This window comes from Gossypium hirsutum, chromosome A05 (genome assembly GCF_007990345.1).
Source record: "Gossypium hirsutum isolate 1008001.06 chromosome A05, Gossypium_hirsutum_v2.1, whole genome shotgun sequence".
Classification (NCBI taxonomy): Eukaryota; Viridiplantae; Streptophyta; class Magnoliopsida; order Malvales; family Malvaceae; genus Gossypium; species Gossypium hirsutum.
Genome location: NC_053428.1, coordinates 5,247,627 through 5,265,437, shown reverse-complemented (window position 1 = coordinate 5,265,437; position 17,811 = coordinate 5,247,627). Strand labels below are relative to the sequence as shown.

The window sequence follows — 17,811 nt, the reverse complement described above, 5'->3', positions numbered from 1 at the left end:
TTCAGCAGGCCTGGTTCAATTAGGATTAAATTTAGACAATAATTTTTGCATGTGAGGCGAGTTGACCTGAATTCAATTTAAATAATTTTTTTAAAAAGTTAATTATAAAAGCATATAAAATATTAATTAAAAATATCATTTTTAATATTTTATTATTTTTTGAATAGTGAAATGGACTTTTGGGTAGGCTAAGCTGACTCAAAAACAGGCTTGGGTTTGATTTTTTTACAAACCGAGCCATGGCCCAGCCTGGCCCTTGCATCAGTCATCTAGCTCCTCGCTTGAAGATAACCTAGATAGTATTGTGTCTTCAATCAACTAGTTGGTCACCCTTATGTCTCGCCCACCAAGCTACATTATTTTAGTATGAATACACTTACTACCAAGAATGGACCACCAGAAACCACTAAGACATAAGATGTAATGAACCGAAAGTTACAGTATCGGAAATTGAGTCTTGAGTACTGTTTTCGTGAAATTAATTCATGAATATTTATTAGAAATATTTATGAATTATAGTTGAATGGTTATTTAGTGTTTAATTAAGTGAAGTAGCTTGAATTTAGTTTAAAGGACTAAATTGCATACGGTATAAAAGTTTAATTATAGATTAAAGATTAATAAAGGGACTAATCTAGCAATTAGACCCTAAGTGACATGTGTGTGTTAATATTGAATAACATGTGTAATAGTTGATAAAGATATTAAATGTGTTAAAGTAGTTTTTCTTATAGATTAAGTTATTTTATTAGAATTATATTATATTATTAATATTATTATATTGAATATAGATTTATGAGTAAGTTAAAAAAAAGAGAAAGAAAGAAAGATAGAAAAGTTACAGAGAGCAAACGTGAGAAAGAAAGAAGGAAAGAAAGAAAGAAATAGAAAAGGAAAATTTGAGGATTAAGGCCCTAAAGTTTAATTGGTAAGTTGTTTTAGCTCATTTTCTTATGATTTTTATGTTTATGGATGCCTAATTCAAAGTTCTACATGTATGAGGTTAAAATGAAGAAAAATAGAAAATTTTTAGATATTGATTTAGTTGAATAATTTGAGGTTTTATGGGTTAAATTGATAGAAATTGAAGTTAGAAGTGAAAATTGAGTGATTTATTAAAAGAATTTTAAGTTAAGTTTAAATAGGGATTAAGTTGAATAGAGCTCAAAATTTATGTTTTATAATGAATTTTATGAGTTAGAAATTGTTAATGGGTTGATTAAAAGAGAATATGAAGCTTAAGTTAAAGAAAAAAAGATTAGTAATGGAAAAAGGACGAAATTGGAATTTTTGTAAAAGTTTGATAGAAAGTGAAAATGTGTTTTATGAATTAGTATATTGATGATTTTAATTATATGATTGTTAGTAGCAAACGTAGCACCGGATACGTCATCAAAGAAGGGAAAAGAGAAAGTGAACGAAGATATCGATTAAATTCGATAAATAGTGGTTTGTATTTCTATAAACCGAGCTTAATCGTTATTGCTATATTTGATATTTATATTGTATTAAAATGTGAATGAGGTAAGTATTTTTACCATATTGAAATGAATGTGATTTTGAATGCCCTATTAGCAGTGTCGGGCTAGTCGGATATAGCTGACATGTCATAGGAATTGAAAGTATTGGGATATTCCGACATTGAGTCGATGAGACACTATGTGTCGACTACTGTTAAAGTTCCGGATTTGTTCCGATAAAGTACTTTGTGTACTATAATGTTAAAGTTCCGGATTTGTTCCGATGAAGCACTATGTGCTTATCCCGGAGCGTGGGTTGGATCCGTGTATCCGTCAGTGTCCGAGTTATGTTAATAAGGGTAAATAAAGTAAAGATTATTAAAGTACTGATTGATATTGAATAATAGCAATAATGTGTTTGAATTACCATGTTTTAAAGTTGATTAAGCTATTGTTTATAGAAATACCACTGAGAGTATTCTCAGCGTACGGTTTGTTTCCGTGCGCAGGCTAGGTACGAAAGTATAAGGACTCAGCATACAAGCCGATCCCCGAACTCAAATTGGTGAAGTTTCTATCTTTTTGGAAAATGGCATTGTACCTAGGATGTCTTTTGGTCATTTTGAAAGTATCTAAGTTGTTAAGTGATATTTTGGTATGTTTTGTAAATGTTACCAAAACCTTAAGTATGGTATGTTTTGATATGTTAGTGGAGAGTAATAAGAGGAATTGTTGGTAAATGTTGTAGAGAGAAGAAATGAAGATGTTATAAACTTAATTATCAACATTTTTTACTAAAACAGATTTGGACAGTAGCGGTAGTCCAACTTTGAAAATATACCAAAAATAGTATAAAGTGAATTAGATAATGAATAAAATTTTTAATTGAAGCTTAATGAATCTATTTTTATATGGAAGAAACAAATTAGGTAAAAGAGTTGTATTTTATGAGATATTTACGTTTTGGTGAAACAGGGTTAGAACAATTTCTAGATTCTCTGTTCTGATTTTAGAAATTCACCATAAATTGTGTATTAAGAATTAGGACTCAAACTTTATTTGTATGGATTCCTTATTGAGTCTATTTTTAATTGAAACAAATGGAATAGTCATTGGATTTCTGTACAGGAAGAAATTTGATTCGTAGTGCACAAGGGTCAGAGTAGCCAAACCCTGAAACAGGGGAGACTTCTTCTAATAAACTGTACTAATTGGCCTGACCAAAAATTCTAGAAAAAAATTAGTAAGTAGATATATGAGTCTAGTTTCAGGAAAAATTTACGGAATTGGATTTCGTGTTTCGTAACTCGAGATATGATTTTTTAACGACCATGACGCAGATGGATAGTTTACTACGAAAACTGTTTAAGTGCTAAGATAAGTTTTGTAATGTCTCCTGCTTGACTCCGGCAACGGTCTCGGGTAGGGGAACGTTACATAAGAACCTAGTACTATATTAACTAATAGAATATCAGAACAGTACCACATTTGAGGACAATCGACTTGTCACCTAGTTTACCACACAAGCAGGCCATCGTCGATATTTTCGATGAGGTGGCATCACCAGGCATGAAATTGAGCACGCGACCCTCCCTATAAATGCCTAGAAGAATAATGAGGAAAGGATCTTCGCCTTCTCAGCAACCCTAAGCACTTGCTTGCTACACTCAATCTCTATCACCTTTACTCCTCCTCTACTCCCCTCCTTTTTTAACTTTCTGCTTATTTAAGTGAACTAACCTCTTTGTTACCACCACTTTCTTTCCATTTATCATACACTTATATCAACAATGGTGATGAAAGCAATGTATGATAAAAAAATGGAAGTTATGAAATAATTTAGAGAATACTTTACTTTTCGAATATATCTCAAAAAAAAACCCGAGATTAAACATTTGGTCATTTATCTATAACCTTAAATGAAGTAACCAAAGGAAAATTATTAAGGAAATGAGGTGAATGAGTGACAAAAAATGGATAGTGGAAGAGAAAGAAGTTATTTGAACACAAATAGTGGAAGAAAAGTATATAATAAGTAAATATAATAACAAATTATGTAACACCCCCTACCCATATCCGTCATCGGAACAAGGCTCGAGGCATTACCAGAGCTTATCGAATCATTATTAATTAGGGAAAAAAGTAAAACAAAATAAACATGTAATATTTAATAAATTCGTATAACATGGTAATTAACTTACCGCTTCTCTATATTCAACATAATTATGCAAAGCATAATTATTCGTATTGATCATGAGCCCTAATACATATTCTTATCACATTATTTGTCATATAATTCATATAAATATCAAGAAACATGTATGGGCTCAACTTTCATTAAATTTCTCATATGCATATATCTTTACACATCATTTATTCACATAACTTATAACAATCATATCTATGTATTTTAAATACGCTTTCATAACAATTTGTCTTGATTTCGGACTATCTCACATTGGAGCTTTATTCATCAAATCATTTGAAATACTATCTTTATACAAATAGTACACTTGAGTTGCACAATTTTATAATTATGAACGAACACATTTATAAAATATATTTCATGTTCATATATCATAGTCTCATGTCTCCATATATCAAATATATAACCATACATAAGCATGTCATTCACTATATCTTCCTGTCTATCACAATTTCAAATGACAGATTCATGTGAATGAGTTCAACAATAACCATGAAAATATTTACCACATTCTTTCACACATGTTCCACTGATAACCTTTATTATTATTATTATATATATTTGGCTTGACATTTACTAAGCGATATCGGATATTCATTTATTAGGCAATATCAAATATTCAAATTATTCTTTAACATATATAACATTTAATTCAAACATGAATTTATAACATTTTTCATTTTAACAAAGTTTAACATTTACCAAATATAATCGAGCATATTATCAATTTATGCATAAGTCACTCACATATTTTCCTCCTCCTCCTCTCCATTCCACATCCTTAATGTATATAACACACTTATAAGTAACATTATCTATAATTTCACTATTTACTTATATTTATATTCCAAAGCTGTCCATTCGTGTCATGGTCACTAAATTATTTTTAACTTGAGCTATGGAGCTCCAAATTAAGATCCACTAATTTTCCCTGAAATTAGACTTACATATCTTCTTACGATAAAATTTTCAGAATTTTTGGTTTAGCCAATAAGTACAGTTTATTCTTTAAAGTCACCCTTGTTCTACTGTCTAACAGTTTCGACCCTTCGAATAATGTTTCTGTTTGTTTATCTTGAAAATAGACTCATTCAGGATTCTAAAAATATAAATTTAAGCCCATAATTATTTTTTTTCAATTTTTTATGATTTTCCAAAGTTAGAACAGCGGAACCAGAAATCATTCTGACATTATCTCACAAAATTTATTACATCTTATGATTTACAATTCCATTGCTTACATTGTTTCTTCTATAAGAAATTAGACTCAATAAGATTTAATTTCATATTTTATTCATCCTCTCATTTAATTTTTACAATTTTTGGTGATTTTTCAAAGTTAGACTACTGTTGCTGTCTAAAACAGTTTAAATGCAAAATGTTGATTTCCATTTTACCCAAATTTCATAGTTCATACAATTCAGTCCTTGCTCAATTAACCCCTCAACTGAGCTAATTTTTCTCAATTAATACTTTAGTCTCTCATTTTAAACTACTTCATAACCCCTGAAAATCAGAACTTTAGCACTAGACCTTAATTCCAATCTCTTTCATAATTAGGTCCTAAAATCAATTTCCATCAATTTTACTTGATAAAATCATCATATATCAAAATTAAAGCTCCAATTCTATATTTATTCATCATATGCTTCTAGCACTCATTCATAGCAACTTAAAAAATTAGCCATGGAATAAAAAACTAATGACATAGTAAGTTAGACCCAATTGTAAAAGTCCGAAATCTTAGAAATTTCAAGGAGAAAGCAAGAATTAAACTTACATGAAGCTAAAGCATGAAAAACAGCTTGAACCCTCTTCCATGGCTGTTTTTCAGCTGATGAAAATGAAGAGAATTCTAGATATTCCAATTTGGTCCCATTTTTATTTAGCTAATTTTGGCAACTTTCTAATTTTGCCCTTATTTCACCCATTTCCTGATTTTTCTCAGTTATTGCCACTCAAAATATCTCATTTGGGCTTATTTTCACTTTAGGTTCTTCCTCATTTGACAATTGAGCTATTTAATCCTTCTAGCAACTTTTACACCTTTTTCAATTTAGTTCTTTTTATTTAATTAATCACCCAAACGTCAAAATTTTCTAACAAAATTTTAATACTACCTTATTGGCACTCCGTAAATATTTATAAAAATATTTATGACTCGGCTTATAACACCGAGATCTCGATACTTTTTTTCTCAATTTCTTGACCAAATAAATCTTTATAAAACATAATTTACTATTTCAAAAATCTTTTAAAAACTACATTTGGCTCATAAATATTAAATAATATAATCTGAGTTCATTTTTCGAATTTGGTGGTCTCGAACCACTATTTTTGACATCGCTGAAATTTGAGCTATTACAAATTACATGAGAGTTATGAATACGTAATACATTTTGACAATAAAAGTGTTACTTTACACACTTAAATGCAAATGTGTTGTTTGTTTTATGAGAAGAGGGAGAGGAAACATATGTTTTCTAGAGAAAATTTACGAAACGACCTCTTAACAATACACGTATTTAAGCCTCCAAACTTTACTTTCTAAGACATCTTAAAAGTGGGGCAAATCCAAGAATCCTACTAATCTTACTAGGTTTAACCCCACAACTTTCCTAATATGGAAGTTATCCCAAATCGTGGTTGTTATTACCTAAAAACGATGCGCTCAAGAAGCCCTTTTGCAGGGAATGCTTCTATTTTTCAATACCATTGTCAGTACTATTGGTGACAAAAAACAGATATTTATAGTCTTCATCACATGTGATATGGATTCGGATCCCATGTTCATCATCTTCACTATCAATGCATGACAATCTCTTCATAACTCCACGAATTCAAAGTTATAAATTAAATCAATTTTCTTAATTTCTTCGAAGGGAAAACAAGAAAAAATCATGAAAATAACTAAAAAATTTTGAAAAATAAAATTAAAAATCTCAAACCAAAACCAATAAACTTTAAATAAAATCACACAATACTCAAATATGGATGTTTTAATCACACAATACTCAAGTAAGCATGTATTGAGTATACAAAATTTTAAACATCTTTTTACCATGTTAAGGAGGAAGAGAGAAAATGATAAGAAAAACATAGCATAAAGGATTTTTTAGCCCTTCAATTTTATAAAAAAATATTATTTTAGTTATTTATTTAAAATTTTATCTCTTTTAGTTTATTACACTTGTATTTTTTGTCAAATCATAAAAAATAGATAGAAAAGTTAATATTTTATTAGCTTTTGTTGAACATTCACATAGATCGTCATATGAATGAGATGCCAACATTTAATTAAAATATTAAATTATTAAAAATATTTAAAAAATACTTTTATATTTTTTAACTTTTAAAATTTAATTAAATACCTATATATCAATCAATAAATCAATATGCATGCCATTAAAATTAAATAACATTAACCTTTTCATGTTACTTTAATAAAAAAACACAAATTAAAAAATAATTTTTTTATAAAATTGAAGGGTTATGTAAAAAAGTATATGCATTACCCATTGAATCAAATTGGCAGGGTGTATTAAATTAAAACATCAAACATATGGGATAAAAAAGCAGAAGAAAGAAGGGACAAACAGAAGTCATGCATGTAAAATCGTAATAACAAAAGCGAGATCGAATCAAAACCCTTTCCCTAACACTCTCCTCCCTTTTATTTGTATCTATCTCAGCCTCTCTTCTTTACTTTCATTTCATCTTCCAATGGAAGATGACGATGAGTTCGGAGATCTCTACTCCGACGTTCTTCACCCTTTCTCATCAACTACCACGATGTCATCCGCTGCTCCCCAACCTCACTACCCTTTCCCTCCACCCCCACATCTCCACCATCCAATCGATCTCAACCGCGGTTCAGCTCCTGCACCAATGTTTCTCGATTCTAAACACGAACCGGCGGATGGCCAAGACGTTAATTTCGATATCGAAGAAGGGGGTAGTAATGGAATTGAAGCTACCCGCTATGATGACCCGATATTCCCGGGTTTAACCGAACCGGTTCCTCATGAAGAGTCCGGATGGAATGCTAACGAAAGTGGTATTGGAATTCGAGGCGGTGAAGCGGAAGCCGATGAAGGCGATGGTTGTGATAGTGACAGTGAAGATGATCTACAGATAGTGTTGAACGACAACAACCTCGGCTTGATGGATATGGAAAGGGGAGGAATGATTGGCGAAGATGACGATGACGACGAAGACGAGGACCCACTTGTGATAGTGGCTGACGCAGATGCAAACCAAGGGACGGAGGAGCATGAATGGGGTGAAGAAGGATGCCAGGCGGCGGATGGGGAGAAGAAAGAAGGGGGAGAAGCAGCTAAGGTTGGCACCGCCTGCGGTGGAGGAGGAAGTGTGGTTGCGCCGAAAATTGGTTACAGCGATCATGGGTACCATCCGTTCCATTCTCAGTTTAAGGTCAGTGTGTTAACATGTCGATGTTGTTGTTGAATCAAACAATTTGGAGAATTTTGGACAAAAATGGGGTTTTTGTTTGTCATATGCCCCAATTATTTGATGAATGATTAGGATATAGTACAGTTATTTTTCTGTAACCTTTGTACTGAAAGAAATGATGTATACAGCATTTGTATCTTCTTCCATTTTTTTGGCCAAGTGGCAAATATTCGAATGGAGATTATATTTTGATGTTATATTTGAATATCGAAGATCATAAAGTTGCACTCAGAAGTCACCATGATTATCCGTAAAACAATCCTTCGGTCTGTTTGGCCAGCCTATGATGGTGCTTGTAGTGTGATCAGAAGTCTATGAATATCAAGACCAGAGTGGTATTGCTTCACTCGAAAATTCACTTACAAAACGGGTCAAAAGTTTTCCACATATTGTTGGCTGATGCAATAAAAAAACAAGGGTTTGGTCATAAATTTTGATTTTCAAACGTTATGGGGTACATTAGCTAATTATTTCAATGGTAATCCCTTTGAAGACGAGGTACACATTAGTTAATGTGTTTCTTTTTATGCAATACGTGAAGATATGTCTGTTGATCTTTCACGTGTCTCCTACACCAATAATTCATTGCAGGAGCTGTTGAATACAAACAATTATGTTTTAAACTATTTGTTTATATGTCCGTCAAGTAATCTGTGCTCAAACAGAAATCCAGATGCTACTGCAAAGAGAAGTGCAATCAATATATTGTTAAAAGAGATGGAATTTTGCATAATAACATTATAGTTATACTCTGCAAATTGAACACACAATGTTTTCTGTTTCTTGAAATGCGACATCAACTACATAACATTTGCTGGAAATACACTTCTCTTATACTTGTTCTAACTCATTTTTGCACTTGATCCGATTTTCTTAACCCAAGTAATTGGTTATATCACAGAGTTTTAGTTATTTGCAGCTTGAGATTTGTTCTTGTAATTGACATTTTGGTTGCACGTGTGTGTACTACAACCTTATCAATTGTCTTATGATCAGTGCATCATTCGATATCCTTGTTTCTTGATTAGTTTATTACCTTGGTGCATACTATGAAGTGGATTTCTTATTTTCATTTAGCTTAAGTTCCTGATTTATCAGTCTCTTATTAATATTTGGTGATATGATGCAAAACTTTACCTTATTCATGATTGTGTTATCCAGTGGAAAGTTCACTGCATATATGTCACTGGTCCCATACTCTGTTGTAAACTGCAATTTTTATAGTAGAAGATTAAAATTGCAATGCTTGTTCACTTGGATTTCTGATTAATGCCGTAATCTCTTTTCTGGAACATGCAGTATCTAAGACCTGGTGCAGCATCAATGCCTGGAACCATTGCTAGTGGTCCTGGATCTGCCTCAGCTCAGGTTCGTCCAATCATGAGTGTTACGGCTGGTTGTGGTAGAGGTGATTGGAGACCACATGGAATGAAAACTGGTACTCCTATGCAAAAAGGTTTCCATCCTAGTTTTGGAATGCCTGGAGGGGTTAACAATATGGCAGGGCGTGGAGGGCTGGAATTTACACTTCCTTCTCACAAGTAATTGATTAATATCTATAATTATCTTATACTATATCCAATTTATTATGGCTTGTGGAAGCTGAAAATGGAGACAAATTGCTTGTTGCAGGATGCTGTTTGGCTTCAGTCGTACTTTCTTATGTTTTATTCTTCTAGTATCATGTGCAGACTGTTTTAACATAATTTTTGGTTTTGCATGACTAGTTATTTATTTATTTTTTGTTCTAGCAGGACTAATTTTTTATTAACCCTTGTGGATTCCAGAACCATATTCAATGTTGACATTGATAGTTTTGAGGACAAGCCATGGAAGCATTCTGGTGTTGATCTGTCTGACTTCTTCAACTTTGGTCTAAATGAGGAGGGCTGGAAAGACTATTGCAAACAACTGGTAATTGTTTCAATGATAACTTATTCATGCTTGTAGGAACTAAGGTCTAAGAAGGTTGGGTTTTAAAATCTTGTAGGAACAACACCGCTTGGAGACGACCATGCAAAGCAAAATTCGCGTTTATGAAAGTGGGCGAACAGAGCAGGTAAGTAGGTGCTTATGAATATCTGAAAAAATGTTCCCATTTAATATTTAAATACTTGGATAATGGTATGGTATGACTTCTGCGGTTCTGTTATAATTTTCTTGGTTTCTTTTAGGGTTATGATCCTGATTTGCCTCCAGAATTGGCAGCAGCAACTGGGCAAGAGGTTCGAGCTGGTGCTGCTAATCTTGGAAAGTTGGATGGCGGACAAAATGACGTTACCAAAGGAACTGCTCGAATTCGACCACCACTTGTAAGCTTCAGTTGCTAGTTTTATAGTACATGCATTATAATTGTAAAAGCATCCTTTTAGATGTTGATTCTTCAACCATACTTATTATGGGTATCATCTCTACCCTTTTTGATATCTTAGCTTTAAGATATCTGCTAGATCTCTGTGTCTGTATCTTCTCTACCCTTGTTCTCCAATATTAACTAACTTCGACCACCACTTGTAAGCTTCAGTTGCTAGTTTTATAGTACATGCATTATAATTGTAAAAGCATCCTTTTAGATGTTGATTCTTCAACCATACTTATGGGTATCATCTCTACCCTTTTTGATATCTTAGCTTTAAGATATCTGCTAGATATCTGTGTCTGTATCTTCTCTACCCTTGTTCTCCAATATTAACTAACTTTTTGCTTATGAGTGTACTGAACAATTCCATGTATTCTAGACCGGTTGTGTTATTTCTTTCTGTTCAATAACTACTTTTTTTCTCAATTTACTGTACCAGCCAACTGGGAGAGCAATACAAGTGGAGGGAGGCTGTGGGGAACGCCTCCCCTCCATTGATACACGGCCACCTCGTCTCCGTGATTTAGATGCAATTATTGAGGTTAGCTGTCAACCTTGTTTCATTTGCACTTAGTCCAAGTCTTATTTAGTATTGATAGACTGGAAAATTGTTTAACTCTTAGTTGTGTAAACAGATTATCTGTCAGGATACTCTAGACAATGATTCCTCCACACAGAATGGTGTTGAAGACCAAACAGAAAATGAACTGTCAAGGGAGTATCTTATAGGAGATCTTGTATCTGAAGCTGAAGTTGCACATGAAGATAATGAATGTTTTGATGGTTTTCCAGATTCTTATAATAGTCGAAAGAGAAAATTAATTGGAAAGAGGGCTATTAATTCTGCCCAGAGTAATGTGCCTGAAGATGATAAGATTTTGCCCTTCCCTGCAGAAGCATTGCGTCCAGATGGTCCTGGATCTAGGGGTCAGAGTCCTATGCATCCTAGTGGAAACTTTGAGGTTCCTCCCGAAGAGAGGTATGAACCTTGAATTAATTTATTATCATTTCTTTTGGATAAAGTTAATATTCTCATGAGTGTTACAACGCTACTTCAAGTGGAGTAGTGAAGTATTGTCCACCTTGAAGACCCTACATTTGCTTAGTTTTGGTTGTGTTCTGATTTATAAGCTTTCCGCTTGCATTTTTCAAGTAGGAAAAAAGAAGAAGCTTTTACATAGATATGCTTTTACTGTCTTTGACTTATATTTAGCTGTAGTTGTTTTCAACATTGTTTGTTTCCTTTAAGCAGATGGATTATTTCCTAGATGTTTGGTTGTGAAGAGAAATGAATTCATGTTGCTGCCATCATTAACACATTTTTGTTTTTAATGAGCCCATTACATTCATGAATCCCATGCCTTTATGATATTTCATAGTTAGTAAGTGAGAAATACAAGTTGGGGTGAAAGGCTTGTTGTGACATTGAGTATGAATGTTACTCTTTTTTATGGTTTTCATTACCTTGATGTTTTAGTTTATTTTTGAGGTGGTAATTTATACTACACAGTACACTGTCATGAATAATGCCATTAACCCTCTTTTTCACACAGGCAACGACGGGGAAGAGCAGGTGAAATATCCCCTCATGAGACACGTATTCAAGGTAAACAGGATAAGTTCAGTGATGGACATGAGGAAGAATCTGTTGAAAGCATGGATGGTAAATCTCCTTTCTTAGTTAGAGATGCTAGGGAGATAAGTGTGGAGCGTATGGATGGTGTTGATGATGAGCTTGAGCCAACTGATGGAAGCCCTGTTGAAAAGGAGCTGTTAAATGGCACCTATAAAGATGGGAGTTCACTCAATCCCTTGAACAATGGAAAAAATCGTTTTCAACTGGAGCAAAGGAAGCTTCACAATGCTGATGATGGTGAGGATTCTAGGGCTGCAAGAAGTAGTGAACACAGCAAAACAAGATCTGGCAGCAGCAGGGATTATCAGAAACGACCAGAGAGTGCTGAGGAGGAGGTCGTTCAGGGTGGACATTCATCTCGTGTTGGGAATGTCAGGAAGAATCTTGATGAACATGATCATAGTTCCCAGAGAAAATATTGTGATGGGAGACTTGAGATTGAGAGAAATCGCATGACAGGTACTCCAGGAGAGGATTCTTATCCTCTTAGAGACTTTGATGCTAACTTGTCACATGATTTTCCCATTAAAACAGAGGGTTTTGATAGGCGAAGGGAGTGTGACAACACTGATGGTACTTGGCAATGGGGAGAAGATGATCTTTACAGCAGAAAAAATAGATCTGAGGACTTTAAGAGAGGACATGATGATGAAATGGGTTCTAGGAACAGGACTAAGGTTCGAGGAAATGAAAGGACTGAAAGAGATGGTTATCCACCTTCTAGAAAACAGTTTGTTAATGGCAGTTATAAAGTTCATCGTGATAAGGATGTTAGTACAAGACTTAGGGAAAGAGATGATAATTCGAAGAGTAGGTATCATGCAGCCGATGATTACCACAACAAAAGAAGGAAAGATGAGGATTATCTGAGGAGGGTCAATGCTGACAAAGAGGAGATCTTGCACGGACAGAGAGAATCTAGCAGCAGGTGCAAAAAGCAAGAAAGGGATGAAATTTTAGACCAGCGTAAGAGAGATGAGCAACAAAGAATTAGAGACAATTTTGACGAACACCATTCAGTTAGGCACAAAGGTGAGGTCTGGTTGCACAGAGAGAGAGTTGAGAAGCGGATGGAGAGGGATGAATGGCACAAGCTAAAGCAATCACATGACAAAAGTTTATCAAAACAGGAGAAAGAAGTTCGGGGTACTGTCAGGAGTGGCTGTGGTTTGGAAGACAAAGCATGGGTTGGCCATACTAGGGAAAAGGATGAACATAGAGTTTCTGAAAAAGAATACCAACTTAAAGAGGCAGTACGCAACAGTGAACAGGTAAAAAGAAGGGATCGGAATGATGATGAAGGTTACTCGCACCACAGAGGGCACGAAGATCCATATTCACAGGGACATCAATTCAGTAATGATGAGATAAAGTCCAGGCAGGAAAGGTCAAGCACTCGGAGTGACCATGCCGTCAATGGTTCTGATAGCCGAAGGGGGCATGAGAAGAAACGTAAAGAAAATGTTTGGAAGACTAGAGAATCTGAAGGTGGAGGTCCAATCACTTTTGGTTCTGCCAAGAGAAGTAATGAAGATTTAAGTGGTCTCAACAATGAAACGGTATGTTTTATAGACTCAAGGACATAATATTTCTTTAGTAATAAGGAGAAAAATATGCAGCAAATTTCTGGAAATGAGCCTATACATGTGCATGCTTATATAAAGATAAATCGTCTATTGAAAGTTGATGCAGTTTCTTCGAAAACAGAGATCCTGGTTTCAATTACTCCATCCTTGATACATGTGCTGAGGATTTAACAAGTAGCATTAGTCTCACTATGAGACCAATCTTATCGTCCTCGTCATTAGCTCTATTGTCTTTTCAATTTTTTCACAATGCTGCAAGAAGAACACACCATGTCATCCCTGTTTCCATGATCATGCAATCAGTTTGGGCAACAGTTTCAGCAAGCAATATTTTTAATTTACCGTAGACCTGGTGTAATCATCTCTGTTATTTTTTAGGCTTGCAAAGTGAATTCTGTTGTTCTCCTGTTTCGGAAGGGGGAGGGGGAAGACCTTTCAACTTTTCATTTTTTTGAACCTTCCAAATCAGGGGGATTTGGTGGGAAAGGATTCCTTAGAAGTTCTTTTTTTAACTCTATTGAAAAATTACTCTCCTTTTGGCATTCCATTTTAATGTGTAAAAGTTGTACTTTTGAGAGAAACTAATAAGTTATATTGACGGTAGGCTGGATTTCAGATGAAAGTTGCCATTTGGAGAATCATACCTCATATCCATGTTTGGATATGGGTATTGTATCCAATACGGGTATATTAAATTTTTTATACGATTTTCTTATATTTGGAGAATCATATGTTAGATGTTGGTTTCATACATGCGTGAAAATGAAAAGTCCGAGCAACATAGCTTTCCCTTTGCCATCATAAACATAAAGATGGTGTATTATATTGCAGCATCCCTTCTCGATTAAATCATGGAATGACCTTGGTGCAGGACAAATCTATTAACATTGTTATTATAGTTATAACAATTATATTTTGTTTTTATCATTATTATTACCATTTGCCTTGGTTAGGGCTTGAAAAGTGCTGAGAAGAGTGAGAACCCAGTGTATAACTCTTCCCGGAAACATAGAGAAGATGCATCTTCAGATGGTGAACAGCAAGAGTTGAAACGAGGGCCCTCCAAATTGGAACGTTGGACAAGCCATGAGAAGAGGGATTACAATATCAACAGCAAGTCATCAACTTCCTCGAAGTTAAAGGAGATTGAAAATATTAATAATGTGGGATCTTCAGGATCGTACAAAATCTCGGATGAATCCAGTAAGTCTATTGAACCTGCTGAGAATCATCATTCTGTGTCGGACGATAATGGTGTTTGTGAGCTAGAAATTAGGGATGCTGATACAAGACCATCTGACACTGTTGAGAAGCTGAAGAAACGAAGTGAGAGGTTTAAACTTCCAATGCCCATGAAAAAGATACGGTTGCAATAAAAAGGATGGAGAGCGAGGCGATGCCTTCGGCCAAGACTGAAAGAACTCCCTCCGATTCAGATATTAAACAGGAGAGGCCAGCCCGAAAAACGAAGGTGGGTCAGCAACTAATACTGGAATTAGTAGCTTACATTGTTGCTGTCTGTGTTGCAAGGTGTAGCAGCCCAGATTCTTCAACTATGGAAACCTCAAAGGTTCGGCTACACCATATATTTTGAAATGGTTACCATAAGGGATCCAGGAATAGGCATGAACCAAGGTTTTAGTCGTATCACGAATGATCCTAACAATGTTGCCACCATATGCTTTTTTCCCCCAATAACATGAGAATGTAACACTGAACCAATCACAAATGGTGGCACCTATTCCATTTAGTGTAAAATTATGGTGATCTGCTCAGATTATATGATATAAACTCTGGGTGTGATGAGGGAGGTCCCTTTTCTTCTGGCCCCGTCACCTGTGTAGAAGCTGAAGGCTTCAGGGGCTAATTGAGGAACTTGTTTTCTATGCTTAATGCAGCTTTGAAGAAAAAATTGGTGCTACCCAGCAATGAGCATATGAGATGCTTTACATTTGCAACAATGGCTTGTGAAGACACTTGGAGAAGATGGATGAATGGTTGGTACTATTAGCTTCAGTAGATCCTAATCACTTGCCCTTTTTTGTTTTTTCATTCTTATGACCTCCTTTTGTACTTGAGAAACAGCTTACAGAAAAAGTGATAAAAGGGGAATATTTTTGTTTTGAGTGATTTAGATCCAATTATAGGCAGTGTTCAGTCTTCCTATTGCGATGTAAACCACTAAACCATATTCATAAACACTTCCATTTGTCAGAATGAAAATAAATAGAGAGGCTTTCAAATTAGTTGTGCCAAATTCTTTAATTCAGTGAATTTGGATTTAAACTAAATTTGAAATTTGGAATTTTTTAAATTAATTTATAATTCAATTAAAAATTTGACAATTGGGGCCTTCTAATTTGATTTTAACCTTTGCACCATAAAATATTTCATTGACTTTGGGATTTGTTTTGCATCTTTACATTGTTTGATTTTAACCTCTACATGGTCATTTATTTCAAAAAAAAAAATTATTTTAATCACTTTCCATAGATAAGTTAAGGCTTATATTTTTTTGTCACTACTTGTAATAATGACGCAATTATTTTTTGATCGGTGAAATAACAAATTTAGTCCTTTAACATTTTATATATTCGATTAGTTTAATCTTAATTATAAAAAAATTAATAAATTTTACTCACAATATTTACAAAATTTATCAATCTGATCTTGAATTTAACTTCAAAAATTTAAAAAATATTATAAAATTACATAAAATTTAAATTAAAAACACAATATATTCTCAAATATTGTACGGAGAGTAAGAGAATACGAGATCTCGTCTTCCCTTTTCAATTCTTTGTTTGGGAAGGTGGGTTTTGTTGAGTGAAATTTAAGAATAGTGAAGTTGTCGCCCGTTTTAACGAAGAGTGTTTACTTCATGGGCTATTTATTAACTGCGAATATGTTTTCTTAGGTAAACTTAAATTAAAAAGCGTTTTTGGTTTTGGATTTTGATTTTCTGTTTTGTTTAGTTGATGGGAAAGTGAAGGAAAATGAAAGAAGATCCTCTCTGGGAGGGTTAACGGGAACTAAAGACATGGTAGACTATGTTTATTTATTTATTTTGGACAAGTCAAATATGACTAATCTGATGCTGTAGATGAGTATTTTCACTTAGAACAAATTTTTAAATTTTATGTACTTTTATAATAATTTTTAATTTAGTAAAGTTTTAAAATTATAACTTTTTAATTTTTAGAATCAGCATGTGCACGATGTGGTAAATTTTATTAAAATTTTAAAATCACAATTAAATTGATAGAATATTTAAAATGTTAAGGATTAAATTTATTATTTCGCATAATTGAAAAAAATTACTCTTAATGTTAAGGGTTTTTGGTTTTATTATTATTTATTATTGAGTGTAACAATCCTTTTTTCAGTGGTATCGGAAACAGTAGTTTCGGGATCACAAACTTCACTAGTAAGTCTGTAATAATCATTATTTAATTCATATGAGTCAACTAAAGTTTTATATTGAATTTTGACCTCGATAAATTTTAGTTTATTGAACAAATAGTAAAGGTAAGTGGTATGTCTCAAAAATCAAGTGATTTTGAAAAATAAGGTATCGGGACGTTGTTTCTATAAACCGAGCTTCAAGTTATTATATTAATATGTGAAAGTTCAGGTCAGAAATTTTATTATTTGGTTAGTTAATTAAATAAAAAGAACTAAATCGTAAAAGATACAAAATCTGATCTTTTTTGAATTTTAATGATTAAATGAGTTAATTAGTGAAATGGGGAGGACTTATATGGTAATTAGACCATAATAAGTCCATATGGACTGTTGATGCTTTATTTTATCTAAATTTTATGCCATAATTAAATTAATTAAAGTTTAAAAGTGATAAAACATAAAAACAAAAAACAAAGAAACCCACACTATCATCATTTCATATTTCTTCTTGCTTGTGATCGAAACCCCATTGATCAATACTTAAAACATTCGGCCAAGAAAAATTTTGCATATCAATCGGATGAGTTGATTGATAAATGAGAGAAAGGAAAAAAGATTATCGATTACATGTTGGAGTTGTTTTTGCTGTAGAATCAGTTTAGGTAAGTTCATACGGTTATTTTTTT

At 33.5% G+C, this 17,811-nt stretch overlaps 1 pseudogene; it reads left to right on the top strand.

Moving 5' to 3' along the window:
* The first annotated feature begins 7,225 nt into the window (after positions 1-7,225).
* On the top strand, positions 7,226-15,966 carry LOC107958925 (FIP1[V]-like protein; annotated as a pseudogene).
* The last annotated feature ends 1,845 nt before the right edge of the window (positions 15,967-17,811 follow it).